Source organism: Frieseomelitta varia, unplaced genomic scaffold (genome assembly GCF_011392965.1).
Source record: "Frieseomelitta varia isolate USP_RPSP 00005682 unplaced genomic scaffold, Fvar_1.2 scaffold_677, whole genome shotgun sequence".
NCBI classification, from domain to species: Eukaryota; Metazoa; Arthropoda; class Insecta; order Hymenoptera; family Apidae; genus Frieseomelitta; species Frieseomelitta varia.
This window is the reverse complement of record NW_025110453.1, coordinates 45,894-63,011: the sequence shown is the minus strand read 5'-3', so window position 1 is coordinate 63,011 and position 17,118 is coordinate 45,894. Positions and strand designations below refer to the sequence as shown.

General features: G+C 43.9%; 1 protein-coding gene across 1 annotated transcript in view; it reads right to left on the bottom strand.

The window, feature by feature from the left end:
- LOC122535143 overlaps positions 1 to 16,883 on the bottom strand; it is a gene marked incomplete at its 3' end in the record, with an annotated part of 165,779 nt that extends 148,896 nt beyond the window's left edge. The window contains exon 1 of the mRNA XM_043666391.1: positions 16,861 to 16,883. The remainder of the gene's footprint in view (positions 1 to 16,860) is intronic.
- Between the last annotated feature and the right edge of the window lie 235 nt (positions 16,884 to 17,118).

Genomic DNA, 17,118 nt, shown 5'->3' with positions numbered 1-17,118 from the left:
AGCTAATTATTCGCGTCTTAAATATCCACCTTGTGCACGTCGCGGCTGTGGAAAGGGGAAGTTTGTCGCGGCGCGGTTCCCATTCACGCGACTTATTAACAATGGCCGATCCACGCGGAAAATCGGCGGCGCGAGAAGAAAGTTGCCGGTGTCTCTTGCAGCTAACGAGCGGTATTGGGGATTCCCCTTCGAAAAGAAAGGGAACTGACTAGTTCCGGTGACATTGTCGCGTCGCGTAGAATCTTGCGGCGAGGGTGCCCACCCTTGTCTCTCGCGTCTGCCTCTCGTCGAGATTAATTATTCCGGAAGCAAAGAGCCGCACGCGGTGTAACGGTACGCGCACGCGGCACTTGCAACTTCTCGGGGTTAGGTTCGTGCCATCGAGCTCCGTACCTAGCAACGCGTAAACGACGACGTGTTTCGCATGCTTCCTCCGTAGTTTCGCGTTGCGGTTGTTAACGTTTCTTCGAATAGAATGTTAACGCATCCTTGGGGCTCGGTGTGTTTTGAAAAAGCTCCTCCCCGCTCGCCCCTCGCCGCCCGAGATGCCGAATGCTATTTCTCCACTTAGAGCGAAATTACGTGGACATTTCGTGGACATTTAGTAGCCGGCGTGATTAAAAATTAATTAATAAAATTACAATTGTTATAATATTATTATGTTGGATATTCATGTTCATAGAATGAATAGAATAATTGATAAAGTAATTCGAACGCGTTTATCTGTGTTTGAAGAAAAGTGAAGAATGATCGTAACCTTCGTTCACGAAAATATTAAAATACCCGTGTGATGTTTTACATTTGAGATGTTTTAATTTATTACACCGATGCCGATTAGCCTCTGCGTTTTTCATATAATACTTGTTCTGTTTCACTAACTTTATCAATATGTAGAATGACCCATTCTCGATTAACAGACTGAAGAATGTGTTAAATTCACGAACGAGCGCGGAAATTAGGCGTTAGAGAAAAAATTTCAGAAAGCTGCGAGTGGAGCTAAGGCTATACGGTCTTTAAGAGACGTATCTCTTACGAGGGAAGAGGAATTTTTCATTTTATTACACATTCCCCCCCAGACGACATCCGGCAGCGTAAAGCACGAAATGAATTTCGACGCGGTAACCTGCAACGTGGCGTCGTAAAGTATGAAATTACGTCCAACTTCAACCCCTTGACACTGTGATATATATGTGATATATATATATGTATATATATAGTATCATTACATATATATAAACATCCATTTAAGTGGTATCTTTTTTAATAGCGACGCAAAAAATATTTTTCGCCCAGCGTGTATTGGCATTGAAAGGCTAATAAATAACAAAAATATGTTTCTTCCTTATTTTTGCCAATCATTTTCTTCTTTTTTCGGAGTCCTCGTGGTCATTGACGTTTCTTTTTCATATAACCACGTATCTTTTTGTAGCTGGTAAAAAATACATTCAGATACGTGAAGAACTCGATGTTGAAGTGACACCGACGTTCAAAAAACTCAAGTTTTATTATTTTATCCGTACGTATAATATTATATGATATGTACACGTATGCACATACAAGACAGCAAACAGTTATTCGATTCCGTGATCCGACCGTGTTAACAGGATTATAGAGATATTCGTGGAAATCAAATTTAACATTCGTCTTACGTCGAGTTACCGCCGGTTGACAATCCCTTTCCTGAATTAAGTGGTTGATCGATCGCGCGAGAACGGCCTTTAAATGATTCCATCTCTGGGAAATCGCCATTAGCCTGCTGTCAATCTTTCGCTCCTCTCTTCTGCTATTTGTAGATTTGGTCGAGTTCAAATTCTGCTCCCTCCCCGCAACAATCGCCGAAATGATGGAAGTAAAAATTAGATTCACTTCTCGTTCTCGATGGTTTCAGTTACATTCGTCAGCGGGCAACCGTTCTGCACTCTTTCGTAAATTATTCACAACGAGACTGCGGATTTTTATGCATTTGCGAACGTTCTCGCAAATGCGAACACGCACGCAAATGCAAATAACACGGTGGGAAACTATGGGAAAAATGTTTAAAACGTAACGCTCCTTATAATATTTAACCAGGTAGAAATAATTTTCCTGGGTAGCATTTTTTTTAATTGCCCTCATGAAAATGCAAAATCGCGCGAACGTGGTAAACCTGGAATGATGCTGGAAGATGCATAGAACGTGCAAAAATATGTGAAATATTCGAGCAATTCTTGTAATTATTTATTGTATAATACATGACGCGAGCCAATAGGAACTATCGCTTGAAATAATCTCGTTTTCCTGCTGGCTAAATACAAGTCTCTTCGCAATACATGATTCGCTCAAAAATTTATTTAACTTAGATGAGTAGCTTTTGACTCGTTCCGTTTAGTAGATAAAACGGACTATTTTTTCAAAAAATATCGGCAATCTGTGATTCCTAGGAAATAACTAGAATTACTTGCCGTTACTTCACAATGGAAGTGGAAGGGTGAAAACAACTGACGATCGAAGACGTAGAACGAGTGCAACGACGGAAGCGTCGTCGATCCCGCCGTCGACAAAACGCGCATTGGTAACGATGGTTTTTATGGGCACCGGCTGCTCGCGAGAATAACACGGCAACCGGGAACGAACGAAACGAAATGTCAATAGCAGAGATAGCCGTCTCACCTTCGGTCGCGTGCAAGCCACGGAGGCGTAATTGAATATCGGTAGACGGTGTTCCTTTCCGAGCCTCCAGTTATTAACGCTAATGATTTTACAGGCCCGCGGCTGATTTAGTGGCGACGTCCCTTTTCCTAGTTTCTTTCGTTTTCCATATTCCCCTCTCGCGTTTCTCTCTCGTTGTCAAGCTCCGGCCATTATACGCGACCGATATTGACCTCAAATTACAGCGGAACGAAGGAAAAAGAATTCCAGGAAATCACGATAGAATAACGTTGTTCCATAGATATATATGGAACAACGTTATTCTATCGTGATTTATATATATATATATATAATGTATGATAATATATGAAATACAGGTTTCGTAACTTGTGAGAGCCACTTCGGGAGCTGATTGTACCCTTAAAAATAATGAAAAAAAAGTCATAGATAGGACGTATATTTATATGACCTTTTTTTCATTATTTTTAGGCGTACAATCAGCTCTCGAAGTGGGTCCCACAAGTTACGAAACATCCTGTATATATATATATATATATATATATATATATATATATATATATATATGGAACGACGTTATTCTATTGTGATTTATATATATAATATATGATAATATATGAAATATATACAATATAATATATATATATATATATCGTGATATTGTTCGTAATTAATAATTCTAACTGTGGCTCGACGTTTTTGATACGAAAGAGAAACATTTCGAAATTTCGTTAACGACGCTCGTTCCATTTCCAAAGTTCGTGCATCTTCCTCTTCCTTCGTCAGAAATTTCAGCCAAGCGTTCAATAAAAGTTTGAACAAAAGATTCGTTAGAATTTTTGCCAACGACGATTCTTATTGTCGTTTCGCAAAGAACTGCTCGTTGGAACGAGCAGAAAGATCTCGTAAAGAGCGGCACTCGAAGATCCACGAGAAGAATTCGAGACAAAGTTGTCCGAGTCGAGTAAAGCAGTTGAATTTCCGTCGAACTGGATTTCTAGATCACGGTTGACGAAATTTGCATGGAAATCAAGACGACAACGCGACTCTTGTTTCGGTACTCGAGGCAACGTGGACTATTAATAAGCGTGATTAACGTCGAGCGTCCAAACCGTGAGTTCCAGCATCCGGCAGCGCGTTTCGCCGATCGTTGAATTATCGCGAGTCAAATCTGATTCCCGCATTCTCTTTCCTGCCTGGTTTATATCGGCCTGTTATCGGTCTACCTTCGATACACTACTCGGCGCAGCAAGTACGTACGTACGTATCTCCCTACGGCTGTAAACTCTCCGCAGAATCGAATTCGGCTCGGCACGCTTCTGGCCCCTGTAATCGAAACCTCTTGCAACCACGACTCGCGCACCCTTCGCACGATCGATGAGAAATTACGACGTTCGAATTCGGCTTTAAACCGTGTTGCGTGGCCTGATGCTCGGTTCAACGATTCCTCCGGCTATCGTGTTCACTTCGTACGACTTGGATTAACAAGGCCGCGTGTAGCGAAAGCGGATGATAATAAGCCAACGTCGCGTAAAACGTTGATGAGAATTACGATACAGGGCGGATGGGAGGGGAGGCGGGGAAAATTTGTAGAACAGCGCTAGCAACGCTCGCTAATTATATTCCTCGAGTTGTAGAAGCCGCGTCGTCGTTGTTGAACGTCGCGTCGATCCAGATAATCGGCTGCGCCTACACTTAATGCAAACGCCGCTCAAACCGCTATCTTTCGCACCCCAAATATTGGCACGATCGATTTTCTAAGCCAAATACTAGATCGTTGATAATCAACCGTGGCGCGGCGCGGTTCTGTTTGCGTAACAGCGAGGCAAAGATTATTTGATTTTTCCACGTTTCGTAATTCAACCTTGAACCTCGCGCGAAGTAATCGGATCTGTCAGATATCGTCAACTCATTCTCATGCGAAATTTCGTTACGTTCGTCGCGATATTTGACGGACGGAAAGATCTAAATTCATGAATTCCCCATACACACTTGTACGTTGTACTATCGTATACGCACGTGAAATTATTCATAATCGAATTTAGCCCTTTCAGCGCAATAACGATCCCCCTACTAATTTTGTCATAAACAATTCAATACACATTATATTGTATGAACTGAAATATCAGGATGACATTTATAAAACGTGGCGTATAATTCTTCACTTGTTTTCTTTTTTTAAATGGGGATTTAGCGTCGCATTGACTACGACATGTTGAAATTGTCTCTTTATAACTGGTCTAGTAGTTGGGTCTCTTTTAGGTAGTTGATAACGTTATTTTGTTGTTTCTGGCAGGTTAGAGCGGTGTTTTGGTTTAATCCGTATTTACTTCCTGTGTTTCGGTATTTTCTGCATTCATGTAGCAGGTGCTGGATGCTGATTTGTTGGTTGCAGGTGTTGCAGAAAGGTGGTTCTGTTTCACTTAGGAGGTATTCGTGTGTGATCTTGGAGCGTCCGATTCGAAGTCTATTCATAGCTATCCTTTCTTTTCTGCTTGTATTGTTGTTTGGTATTTTTTGATAGAAATGGTGTGCTATGTCGTGTATTTTGGTTCTATTTGTTGTAGTTCAAATTCTGTTCCATTCTTCTCTTTCCGCCTTGGTCGTTGAAGCTATTAGGTCTTGGTGTGGGATTGGGATGTTGGTTTCATTTGTTTGGTCTGTTGTTGCTTCTTTGGCTAAGGAGTCTGCTTTTTCGTTACCTTCAATTCCTTGGTATGACGGCATCCAGGTGATTATTACACGTTTGTGGTCGTTGGTAAGTTCGGTGTATGTTTCCTGAATCATTTGTATGACTTCGTTCTTTTTCTTGCTATTGATGTTTGTTATCGCGCTTATTGTAGTCAAGGAATCTGTATAGATTACCGCTGATTGTCTGCTTATATTGTTGTTTGGTATTTTTTGATAGAAATGGTGTGCTATGTCGTGTATTTTGGTTCTATTTGTCGTAGTTCAAATTCTGTTCCATTCTTCTCTTTCCGCTTTGATCGTTGAAGCTATTAGGTATTGGTGTGGGATTGGGATGTTGGTTTCATTTGTTTGGTCTGTTGTTGCTTCTTTGGCTTTTTCGTTACCTTTAATTCCTTGATATGACGGGGTCCAGGTGATTATTACACGTTTGTGGTCGTTGGTAAGTTCGGTGTATGTTTCCTGAATCATTTGTATGGCTAACTTTACTTGTTGATTTATTCTCTCTTCTCAACGTCTTCATCACTACGTGAAATCAATTCTTCTATTCCGATAAATACTCCGAGTGACGGGCGCGTGTTCTAATCGAATGGGAGGAACTCTCCGATCAACAAGCGAGGGGCCAGAAGTATCGATCGCGGGGAACGCGTTCTATCGGCTATTGAAATTGACGAGCAACAGTGTAATTAAATCATTGACCAACGACGCACGCTTTGCCCGCGAATGCCGCGCGACATTGCAATTTTATTTCGACCACGGAATTTCATTCGTCAAGCACGCCATACAACGAATCACAATTACTCCCCGCCTTATGTATTTTCGCGCGGGATCGCGCGCACGTACGCGCTCGCTCGCGACGCTCGCTCGTCAACGTCCACCACCGACAGAATTCCATTTTTGCAAATTATTCTTCCACTTCGTGCCGTGAGCACGCTCTCTGTCTCTGTCTCTCTTCTCGTGTCAGTGGCATCGAGCCACGGGGACATAATAAATCATTCCTCTCGTTCTCCCTCGCGACCACCCCCGCCTTCTTTTGTCCTCGACTAACAACGCGCCTTTCATTTTCGATGACAATTAAATCAAGGCGGCGCGCGTACGTTTCGGCGTTGTAAATGGCATCGAAAAGGACAACGGAGCGAAGCTTGAAAATTTTCTGGATATATGCGCGCGAGATGCTACGGAGGGCATATCGTTTCTCCTGTGGGAAATACACGGAGAAACACAGCGCGGAATATATATATATATATATATATATATATATATATATATATATATATATATATATATATATAATATGCAGTATTATCCTATGGCGTAGCATGGGACGTGGCATTTTTAATTTGGCGGCATTGCGCGTAGCTCGCGCACGATATATTATCGAGCAGCTTGAGGAGTGTTTTATATTATATCGCGGGACAACGCGGAACATAGTGATTCTTAGTTTGTCGGCATTGCGAGAGTTGTGTCGTGTTCTTAGCTACGGTGAGATTTCTCGCGAAACTATACCTCTGACGCAAACCGTGCAAAACTGTGTGACAATCCGACGGTGCTTTACGCTATGTAATTATAGAATAAACTTTGGATGAATTGAAATCTCGAAATTGAAAAAAAGGAAAATGGATAGACTGAAGTTTGTTTTAAACTCATAACGACGTAACAGATTATACAGCTCTCTTCCGCTGAGAAACAAATGAGCTATGAGTTCAGAAAGATAAATATACGCGAAAGTCGCTATAGTTGAGTAGCACATTATTGAACAGTTTGAAAATATATCTTCCATGTTTTGCGATACTAAAAAACAATTAAGTAAGGTCAATATCGAACAACTGAATCAAAGACTAAACGATACGGAACAGTACCTACCAGGAAACTTTTGCTACTTACAGAATTTACAATTTATGATTTTGTTTCGTATTTATAATCGTGTTTATATCTATTATTTCATGTTTATAATTAGGAGAATCCGCGTGTGTGTCTAAATCCGTCACGGTCATTATTGGTCAGCTTGCACTAGGACTTCGTTGTCCTAAATCCACGTCATACAGCACAATGCTAGAAAGTTGTCCAATAGCCCCTCGTTATCACGCGTTGTCTCCAGAGAAATTCAGGTAACGAGTTCGAAATGGTTATCAACGCGAGAAGTTTCAGTCTGTTACGAACGTTCCCCAGTGACAACTGACACAGAGAGTACGTAGTCTTCTGTCGGGAACGGGTCGCGTGATAAGACACGGAATCAAATCTGCGAGTTTTCTTACGTCTTTGTAATTTTCAAGTAATTCCCAAGTCAAGGCAAAACGCTCTGTCGATTAGGCTGGTGCCATTTTCTGCCTCTGAGAGAAATTTTTTCCAACACTCTCACGAGCACACAGATACGATCCTGACGTGAGAATCTTCTCTTACGTTAGCCAGATGTTAGAAATGCACAGCTGAGCTTAATTCAAGGAGATAAAATTGCTCGATGCATTTCTCACTGAGGATCAAGAGCGAAAATTGCTGCGTGTAGAAACAAACAATCAATCATTCCTATCCCGTAGAACAAGCGCGATTGCAGTTTCATCGTAAAATCAATATTACATTATCGATTTGTAACTGTCTTTTAATATCTTCCCACTTGCGACCACTGTTGACCCGAATGCAATCGAATTGAATAAATGAAAAGAATGGTCTAATTCTATATAAATAGATCAGCCTGGCCGGGCTTGACGAACGAAATGTCAGGTAATAAAACATTCTCAGCTGCCCTTAAAAGTAAAACGATACAAAATAATTCGTCTGATAAATTAACATGATGATTTTAGTAATTTTTAGTAATTTTTCGTCTGATAAATTAACACGCTGGTTTTCGTAATTTTTAGTAGTTTTTTCAATATTTCTTTTTTATACTAAATCCAGAATATCCATTTCTACTTGTCAATTTGCCACGAGTCAAACGTGATTCCTCCAATTGGGTGTTAAATGAAGACTGAAGGTCTTCGCTCGCGGAGAAGTTCAAAAATGAAATGTACCCTCCGAGCGGAAGTGAGCACGTTTGTCACAGTGTTGTTTCTTCTTCTGCCGGGGGCGTTGTCACGTTTGTACTTGTAATTCTGAAACGCACGTGCAACGTGCAATGTTGCATGGTCCACGAGTTGTTCCCCGTTGTTCGCCGCGTACACAATTTCGCCGTGGAAAGAGTTCGGATATGCAAACAACCGGGCAAAGTTATTTGCAGCGGTCAGAATAAGTGGCGCGCCTTGTACGTCGAGACGTAGCTACATACATAAATGCATACGCATGTCAGCGGATGGCCGTGTATATAAATGCATACGTAAATTCGCGGACCACGGAGAAGGGATCCAACCCGCCCTCCCCCCTCTGGGGGCCAATTAATATTTCAATTTGAATTTTCCCCTCACGACACACCAACGATTCGCCGATCGTCCTCGTCGTGGTGAAAATTTCATGCACGAAAGTTGCCAGGTTAAGAACACTGACACTTTGACGTTAATACGAAACTCCGTGGCGTCTGGCGAAACGTTTCGAGTGTTTAAAATTGAAACAGCAGCGGGAGAAACAGAGGAGCCGCTATTTTTAAATGCGACGCAAGAAGAAAACGACGAAGTCGTTTCGGCGAGGCCACGTACTTCGAATTAAAAAGTTAAACACATCTGCTGACACGTTCAACCGTCGAATACCATAAACGTATATAAATTTATCGTAGACGATCGTGCAGACATGTTAATAGAAGATGAAATTCGATGTTTTTACTTCAGATAACTAAACTTGATTGTGAAATTATTAATAACGAAGAATTTTTAAACTGAATAATGGAAAGTGCATTGGACAAGTGTAAAATTAAAACACAAAACAATGCAAGGTAGTTAAAAGTTGAAACGTGCGTTCCGATGTTTTGCAACGAGCACCCAAAACGTTTCATTTTACTTTCGACACGAAAATATTCGTAATCTGTGCTTCAGAACTAGTTTCGTCAGATAATATTCAGCGAGTGAGAAATAGAACGTTACGTGATATAGAATCAACTGTCCGACTACGCACACATTCGTACAAAACAACGACGCTGCAGATCAAGATCTCCTTGCACAATGGAATCAACTGACATTGTTAATGAAATTTTACAAGTTACACGTTACCAGTAACAAGGGTCTTACAAATAAAATAAATGTCTGAGTAACCTTACCGATGAGACATTTCAAAATCATAAGAGAGACAGTCTTCGATAATTTGTAACTCGTGACTTGTCAATTTATACGTTCGACACGATATTATCAGTCGAATTCATCCTGTACACGTAGATAACGAACAGAGGCAGGATAAGAGAACGGATAATAGAACAAACGTTTGCGAGATTCCTCGTGGGAGGGTTCCTCCTCTCAAGGAAATTGTCGTCGGTAACAGTGCTAATCACGCGAATGAAAATAACACGCGAGGGCGAAACAGCATCGGGCCACTATGTTATTCCTTCCCCGAAGGTAAAACCCGGAGCAAAAAGGCGTAACGCGAGTCGGCGCATACCGATTACGCAAGATCTCGCTACCGTGCAATCTACTTTCGTTTCAAACTCGCCTAACGTTTTTTAATCCCCGCGGTTTCCCCCTTCACCCACGCCCCGTCCGTTTTAAATTGGATTTTTCACTTTCTTTTCTTTTTTTCTCTCTCTCTCTCTCTTTCCTTCTTTCTTCTCCTCTGGAACAGCGCGTAACCGTAACATCAACCTCGTAATATCTGTTTTCCGGTTACCGCCCGCCGCCAGAACACTCGCGGTCCGCCATGTTCAAGATGAAAATCGCTCTGACAGCAAGTGTGCGTAAATCGATCCAAGACGCGCGAAAAGGTGTCGATCCGTTGCTGGAAAAAATGGACGAGAATTTCGCGAAGAAGAGTGAGAGGCCGCGGGCGAGTGTTCGATCGATCAATCGGCAGACCATGGATTAATTGCAGCAGCGAGCGAGCGAATAGAACGGCCGAGCCAGGGCAATTAAGGCAATCGTTTTCGTCGATGGAAAGTACACGGCCGAGTGTAGAGGGGCCGATATCGAAAAGTATCGATAAGTTTTTCCGTCAATTACACCGAACAGCCCGGCCGGTCGCCCGGCCACTTAAAAAACTTCCTCGCTGTGTAACCGCTGCCTCGACGTTCATCGATTCACCACTCTGTATCGATCAACCATCAACCAGCAAATTTCCCGAAAAATAATTCTCCTCCCAGTCTCGACACGGCGCCTTTCGATCGTTTTCGATCGGTTTGCTCGTTAAGCGGCGCTCTCGCGACGTGAAGCGAGAAAGAACTCCCGGTCAGTTACAAGAACCCGGGACAGACCGCAAGCACTTGGGAAAAGCTTAAAGTCGTCTCGATGTCTGTTTGCCACCGCGTTATCCGATCGGGCGACGCGACAACCAGCTCCCTCCTCTTCGATCGAGAATATCGACAACGGCATTATGGTAATTGCGTTAAAAGAAACTTGCCCCCTAAACTCCGCCGCTTTCAGCCGCTTTCATCTCCTCCCCTCGAGATTGATTCTTTCGCTCTCGACGTCCTCGAGTGTCCTGGGAATTAGCGTTGCTGCATCCGGTGTACACTGTAGGCAATTGATTCGACGAGGCCGTTTTCGTGTGCCAACTCACCGCGACACGAATTTGTCACAATGGTAACAAATCTCCGATTCATCGCAAGCAAACCGGTCATCACCGACAAACATTTTACGTCAGATCGGCCAAAACGGTAACTGCGTTTCCTTTTCGTGCGTGTGCGAACGAAAGACGGATTTTTCCGCGAGAGAAATTTTTGAGAGAGACTTTGTCAGACTTGTTCAATGTTCAAAGCGTTCTTATCTTTCTCGACTAAAAAAAAAAAAAAAAAAAAATTCCAAGTACAATTTCATAACCTCAGTAGTGAAATTTAGCAAACGAATTTTGACACTAACGTGAAGAATTCGTGAATAATTTTTTTAGTAGTTTGCACAATGTCTTTTCTTGAAAATAATACGGCGACCGAACGATTGTTAACGAAATGGTATATTTTCTTTTTCTGGCACAGTTCTTCTTCTCCTATTTTTCTTCGTATCGACAGCGAGATAATTAGCGGCAACGGTGCCATTAAATATGTGTGTAGTAGTTTATGTTTTTTTGAGATATTTTGATACTTTTTGTATGTCATTTTAAGAAGTCAGGTTTATGTTTGCGTTGATTCCGTATTTCTGTCTATGGGTTAGGTTTCTGTGGTGTGGCATTCTTCTAAGTTTGAATTTAATGGGATTTCAGTAGAATCATATTTATCCGAAATTACAATGGCCACTCCTCCGCTGGCGTGGTTCTCGTTTACCCTGTTTTTGACGAAGGTATTGAAATGTTTTAGTGTAGGCTGGTGATTTCTTTTTGAAATTTGTTTCTTGAAGGCAGATAATATCAGGGCTGAAATTATTTATGAGAATTTGGAGTTGTTCGTAACCGTTTATATTCCACTGTATTATTGGAGCAGTTCTCTTTCTTATTAAATTAAATATATATGTCGAGATATGTTTACTCGTTAAAACAAAAGGGATAATTATTTTTTGTCCTACTTCAAAATTTAAAAATATTTGCCTCTACCAAGAACGTGTGTACGCATGAGTCGCACAATTTCAATAGAAAGATCAATTGCTAACAAACGAATGTAAATTGTTTTTCTTTGTGGCTAATAGCAAGTGCTACATTCCTAAATACATGTACCATAACAGAAATATTATTCATTTACTGTATTCGCTTAAGATCGCGCGACGCTAAATTTTTTTCGCGCGAAGTCTTTTCACCTGTGTACAGCTGCGGGCAAGTACGCGTTCGATTTCCCATCCCGCAACGAGACCAGTTTCCAATCGGCGACCAGAGTTTATTCATCGCGGCGAACTGTGTTCCGTAGTCGGATATTACTCAAGAACGTGACAGATTCGGCGGGACATCGCGGGAGAGCGGCGAACGACGCGGCGCAGCTGGCGTCGAAAAATCCGATCCCGATAGATTTATCGCCGAGGTTTCCGGTCTGGAGCCCCCAATAAAATTGATTACGGCCAGCTTAAACACCGTTAAACCGTAACCGTGCATAATAAAGGGCCGGCGTACAAACTGTTGCGCACCGTGTGCGCGGTTATGCTGAAATTTGCTTATAAATTTGCATCGCATTAACGAAGTGTAAGCGGAATTATATCTATATCACGTGTGCACGTTGCGCGCCTGGAAATTGCGACTCATCGAGCATGAAAATTATTCTGGCACCGGGCCGTTCGTGAATTACCGAAAAAAAGAAGAAGAAGAAGAAGAAGAAAAAGAAGAAAGAAAAAAACGAAACCCGCGTTTTTCCGATGCGCTATCATCGTTCCCAGATTGGATGTTCCGGTGTCGAACTTTCATCGAGCGAATTCGCGCGGCGAGACGACAGTTTCGTGCGATTTATACGAGAGGCCCGATAACGAGAGGTACGTTACCGTATTACTATTCTCTTTGTTATTGCAACGGACGGCGCTATAACTGGAATCGATGAGAGCTGCGCGCAAACGGAGAGAATCTTATTACCATGTCGAGTGTTATTGCTTTTATGGGAGATGGGCGCAATATCGCGACCTTATGCGACCGAACCTCGTGCTCGCCAAGCTGGCATCATCTCGCTGGCTTTTCTACTGTTTTTCGTTGTTTATGCGGGAATCACGCGTCGCGCCAGGTGTTCCCTCCCTCAAACATTTTCTTCCCGAGGATCCCGCGGCCGTTCCTCTTCTAGAAATTTATTTACGCGCTCGGTGATTTGCACGGAACGTCAAAAGCAGTGAAAATCTTGACCCTCGAATGTTGTTGGATCATATTCAATTTCACCTTGGATTTTATACTGGAAATTGTGTAGTCAGAATGTACCACGATCTATAAGCCATGAGCCAATACCAGGTGAGAATTGAATACTTCACAGGCGAAAAGGACACATTTTTCCTGAACTATCATTATCGACATTTCGTATTTACGATTTCGAATTCCAATTTCTAATTTTCTCCGTATCGCCAGTTTGACACTTGCACACTCGGCACCTCAAAACATTTTCAATTCTCGTTCCAAATGTTTAACGACGAATAATTTCACCTTAGGATAAACCAGAGACTTTGCAGCGAGTAAAAAAGAAATTGTCCCCGAATAGAATAATTTTTCCCGAACTATCTTTATCGACATTTCATATTTACGATTTCGAATTCCAATTTCTAATTTTCTCCGTATTGCCAGTTTGACACGTGCACACTCGGCACCTCAAAACATTTTCAATTCTCGTTCCAAATGTTTAACGACGAATAATTTCACCGTAGGATAAACCAGAGACTTTGCAGCGAGTAAAAAAGAAATTGTCCCCGAATAGAATAGTCCCCGGATCGGTAAAAATATAGGAGAATGCTCGTTCGCAGTAGTACAGCTCAATGCTTTCCGCACAAGACTCTCCCGTTCCGTGCGACACGATGCGCGAAAGGGCTATTGACCTTGATACAACAAGTTCTAGAAGACTCGACCTATTCTCGGGTCTGTCGAGCCTAACTATAGTGTAAGGACGGAGGGAAATTATCGATATAAAATTCATAAGAAGGTAACCTCCATGCGACAGTCTGTCCGTCTGGCAGCGAGATTACATTCACGAGGCACGGATTCGAAACCACTTTAGTCTCTCCTTTCCCTCTATGCTTTACTTGTAACCCCCATAGAAGTTGCAAAGAACTATAACAACCTCCTCCCCTCCACCCCCTTTTCTCTCCGCGCCACGTTACACGCGATACCACGTTTCGTATTTTCCACGATCAATGTCAAACTCGACAAAGATATTATTGCACTCCACGGTATCTGCATCGTGGTTCTCGTGACGTAAGCGAAGCCCGAGAGATTCTATGGTTCGAAAGAAGACGAAAATTGAGAGCAACAAGATTACGTCGGAGGTCTCGCATTCGAGGGAATCGAGTTTGAAAACTTGTCAGGCACGCGTGAATTTGCTTAATTTCCGAGCGGAGAGGAAATCCTTCTTCGTGTGAGAATCGGTCGAGGATATGCAGGACAAAATATTTTCGAGAGAATCGAATTTGACTAATGTATCGAAACTCTCGTTCCTCCCTCCGAAACGAGTTTTGTACAGTCAACGTAATTTCGCGCGTAGAACAAAAAGATGCGAACGTTAAATAAGAAAATTTCTGCGAAAATTGTTCATTTTAATTTTTTCGGCGTTGAACATCGAAATTGTCGCTCTTGACGAGTCGTTACCTGTTATTCGTTACCTCGTATTATACCGACAACCTTCAAACTGGACTTTCACAAAAGCAGAGGCAGTCTTGATCGACTCGACACGGACTTTATCCTATCTGTCCTCGAAATTCGCCGCAAATCTAAACACGACTGTCGAGATCGTTTCCAGCGAAACGAATGACAAAGAGACCAGATGCCAGAGATGCTCGCAGAGAGCAAAAGGACGCGCATACACGGCTCGAGTACACGTCGGATCGTGTACTTAGCACGCACACCTTAAAAAACCAACCCTCCCCTCCCCCCGGAGTAATCGTTACTGCATTAGAGCGCTCATTGTCGCGTTGGCTGGCGGCGGTGACGGCGTTGAAAAACGAGAGCATTCGCGCGAGTGCTTTCGAGTGCGCGAACGCTCGCGCCGAGCACCTGCGTGGGTCGAGTGCTCGTCTCAAGTACCTATATACCAGCGCGGGCGATCCTTCAGATCCGAAAAACGCGACTCGCGGGTACGTATATCCCGGGGACTCGTTCGACAAAAGTATTAGACGAAGTCGACGACAAAGAGAGATCGAAATACGATTCTTCGGTGAGCTCGAGTGTTCAAGTTTCCGTTGAGATAAATTTTATTTACTTAGATTGGTCGTTGCACTTGTAACGAGTACGACAACGACAGATTCGAACGCGGCGAAAAGAAGGCAGAAAGTTAAATATAAAACCGAGGGGGTTTTACGTTGTATCGATCGATTAACGCTCCGCGCTGGCGGTCGTGCCCGGAAACGTCGTGTCAGACGTCTCGTTAAGAAAACACACGTGGAATCAGGGGAAGAGGCGCGCTGAATTTTTTATTCGCGCCCTGACAACGGAACGGCTTCTCGTTTCACCGACAAAGCGGAACTTTCTCAGACTTAGAGGAAAGAAAAGGAAAAAGGGGAAAGGAAAATAGAGAGACGAGCACGAAAATTTCCAAGCGTACGGACGTACGGTCGGCGTATGGTCGGCTTTCGCCCCGACGAAAGTTCCTCTTCCCCCCCCCCCCGGGGGGGGGAGCGTTCGACGAGTGGAGGCACTTTCGCGCGATTACAAGCACCATTGTCGAGACGCCGCGCGACAAGCGTTCGAGAAACCGGAGGTGGAATCGGTATCGGGGAGCATTAAGTAGAAGACGCGGAAGACGCCGACGAGCAGAAGACGAAACGCGGGGAGGGGGCAGGCAGCAAGGCAAATAGAGTCGTCTGACAAGGCTGCATCGAGGCCGCGGAATTATTAATTTTAATTACACAACTCGAGGCTGCGTTCAGCGCGTCGAGGAGGCCCGGCTTACGTAATAAACTTACAGGCAACAGCATCGGTACCACCGTCGCCGCCGCCACCGCCACCACCACCACCACCACCGCCACCACCACCACCATCGCCACCATCGCCACAGACTACTACTATCACCAGCGTCGTTACCACCGCCACCCACCATCGACACAGACGCTCTACTTCCATCAACACCGTCTTTCCCGCACTCCAGCATCGCCATCATCCATCCGCAGCAGCAGCATTACGTGGGTATTGATTAAACGCAACGCATCCCACCCCTTCGACCAGCTCTCGACCGCGTCTCTCCACGGCACGAGCAGGGGGAGGGTGGAGAGGGGGATGGGGGAGGAGGAGGAGGAGGAGGAAGAGTGGGTGCTTTTGGCACGAGAGTTGGCCGACAATTAATATTATTTATCGACGTCTTAATCGGCTGGCCGCGTCTAACCGCCGTCTCTAACCCCTCGGGTTTCAAGGCGGTCGAGGGGGTTGGAAACCGACCTCGCTTGTGTGGAAGCTGACCCCGACGGTAAAACCCGAAAGCCCGAGGGTTCGTTTCGCTCGTCTCACCCTTCGGATTGGTCAGCTTCTACCAGAGTGCAAGGCGGAGGGAGGAGGAGGGGGGGGGGGGGGGGGGGGGGGGGGGGGGGGGGGGGGGGGGGGGGGGGGGGGGGGAGAGGGTGTAGACGCGTGACCGCGCGAAGGAAATGACAAGTCCAGCCTGCTGATTGCACGCGTACGGAAAATTTCAATTGACGCTCGCCGGGGTGAGTTACGAGTCGACTGTCTAATCTAATAAACGTCGAGGTGGAGCGTGTGCAGTGAGTCACAAAAGTTGCGTATACAAAACATCCTTGAAACTTCGTTAACGTTCGCAAACGAGAGATTACGATTGCAACGATTCTAAACTATTGGGATAACGGGCGATAAGCGATCGAGCAACGATGTCTGACTAATCGAGATGCGTATCACTTGCGTGCCGATTTCTACGTTACTCACGTTTCTACAGGGATTAAGTCAGCTTTGACGGAGGTCTTCCATTCCATCGGAAATCTTACCTGAAACAAAGAAGGAGAAACTGTTTTTTATATATAATTTTCCATGTTTTATTTATCATTTTCGTTCAACTCGCGAGAGATGGGGGAAAGGGACGAATTATCGTAAAAGTCAATTTATTCTTGCTCTGTGAAAGCAGCCGGCTTTCTCTCCCGTTTCATTCTTCCCGCCGCTTCCCGCCCGCCCACTCACTGTTTATCC